This window comes from Rhinolophus ferrumequinum, chromosome 12 (genome assembly GCF_004115265.2).
Source record: "Rhinolophus ferrumequinum isolate MPI-CBG mRhiFer1 chromosome 12, mRhiFer1_v1.p, whole genome shotgun sequence".
In the NCBI taxonomy this organism is placed as follows: Eukaryota; Metazoa; Chordata; class Mammalia; order Chiroptera; family Rhinolophidae; genus Rhinolophus; species Rhinolophus ferrumequinum.
In genome coordinates, this window is record NC_046295.1 from 22040040 (window position 1) to 22042497 (window position 2458).

Here is a 2458-nt window from a genome sequence, read left to right on the forward strand (position 1 = left end):
AGGCCAAAACAAACAGTGACACAGCATGCTGAACACTGCTGAGACATTCTTCCAGTCTGGGACGCCTGCCCTGAGACCCAAATTTACAAAGGTGGCTTTCTTCCTCCCTTTCTCCTCCATTCTCCTTCTACTCCCAACTATGCCAGTTATCCATACCAGCACTTCAGAAGAAAGACATTTTAGATCCTGAGATTTGAAACATTGAAAGTTACCTTAGAGATCATCTAGTCTACTCATATTGGTTTATAAATCGTTCAGAAGAACCCCCGGATCTCCCCAATACACCTAGGGCTACCCACCCACACACCCCACAAAGAGAGAAATGGGCGGGTCCCCAGGACTCCAAGTTCCCTAACCTCTTCAAATGGGGAAGCTCTGCTTTGATCTGTTTTATATATTAAAGTTTCTTATAAGATTGCTTTTGAAAAAAAAGGGATTCTGTACTTAAAAAATATATAAAGTTTGGGAACTATTGGGGTTGGATAAGGGAATAGTCTCAAGGTCCCAAGAGTTCCAGCTTCTCAGCCCCACGGTTTTCCCACCACACCTCCACTCCTCTGGAGCAATTGGACTAGTCATATACCACACGGGTATGCAGCTATAGTACAGAAAGCCCTTTTCTCTCCTGTGTTTTATAAGGACTCTTACCTTGCCAAGTAAAGGGATGCAGTGGAGGGGTTGTCTTCATTATGCTGGGGAGCCTCGGGTTATGGCAGTTTCCCACCTCTAGATATCTGACCCTGGATTACAAGAAAGATGTATTTAAAGATAAGCGAGGTCGAAGTTGGGCAGCATCAGTAGCCAAGGGTCCGTGAGGGTGCTCGCAGATCCCCTCACCAAACTTCCCCAACACCAACACTTAGTGACAAAGGACCCAACTCTGGCTCCAACTGCCTATGAGGCAGAGCCTGAGGGAGTGGATATCGCTGTCACCTCTCCTAAGAGATCCAGACTGGCTAGGACATGCTGCCTCCCCTCTCTTTATCCCTCCCTTTGCAACCCCGCCCTTCCTTCCTCTGGGGCAGGGGTGACTTGGTTACCTCGCTGTTGTTCTGCTTTCAGCTCCCCTTTCCTCCACATGCAGGAAAGAGCTTCTTTGGCTTGCTCATAAATATTCATGCAGTGCTTGTTGCCTCCTCAGGTCTTTTCCCAGGTGAAAACATTACCCTTGAAAATGATTACGGGTATCATTTGCCTCAGAAGCAGCCCGGGCTCCCCCACTTAGGGTCCAGAAGATCTCCGTTCAGCAGAAAGAGTTGTCCTGACTGAAGACTCGTAACACCGGGCTTCCCGACTGGGGCGCAGGCACAGAGAGGCCATCAGTCCCCCTTCCATGTCTGTGAGAGGCTTAATTCCACAGGGATTAATGGAAACTCCAAGTCATCCCATCAAGACTTTCCTGTTACCCCCTTCTGGAGGGAACCAGGAAGCATAGTGTCCTAAAAGAAAAGACGGAACTTTTTCCTTACACTACTCTCCACTTGAAATCTGAGGGAAACAAAATAAAGATAAAATAGAAGGGCAGGGGGCATTGGTCTGCAAAGTGAACCCCACATTCCAGGAAGGAAGGCAGGCAGGCAGGAAGTCAAATTCTCACTATCTAAAGCCCCAGAGCACCGTGGTCCCAAGTGGTTGAGAAAAGGCTGGCCAGTGATGAGGCGCCGAGGGCAGGGCAAACGGAAGCCGGAAGTCTTCAGGTATTCCTGGAGAAAATATTCTGCAGCTATTGTCTTGCAGGCAAAGTTAAGGGGCATTCTGAGGTAATCATCTTTAGTTTGAGGTGGGGAATTGTACACTCTGAGTTAAAAGGGAAGATTTTGCCTTTGAATATTTGTGGTACCTGATTCCTGACTTATCCAGGCGATCTCTAGGTAAGTTATATAAATGTATAACCACTATGCTGTGCACCAAAAACTAATAATATTGAATGTCAACTATAATTGAAAGAAATTAAAATTTAAATTAAAAAAAAATTGTTTCCTTCCACGTTTGGATGGCACGGGAGATGATGCAAGTTGGACGCTGATCCTCTCTTTGTCCTTTCACTTCTCACTTTAGAATTCTTCTTTCTCCCTTCTTCTGCCATAAATAACCTTCTTACCTTAATGCCCTGTGTTAGAGCTGCCAAACTGGAGTCTAAGAGGTTTACTGCTCCCCTTACTTTCCATTTGGGGATCTTAAGATGATTCTTCAGATGAAAAATTATTTTCTTTGTGCTTTCATTTGGACAAAGATAGAGTTCACGACTCTGTTAATGGCCCAACAAAGTGGTTGGGCGATGATTGGTTTCCTGGCATCCAGGTGCAGGGAGATTCAGAAACTTGCCTTTAATTCTTCCACAATCAAGTGGTGGGGTCAGATGACGGGGCTGTAGGGCAGCCGTTTTCAGTTGCTATCCTGCCATTCCAGGCATCCATTCCTTTGTTACCTGTCCTGAAACTATGAGTCATCAAAGAAT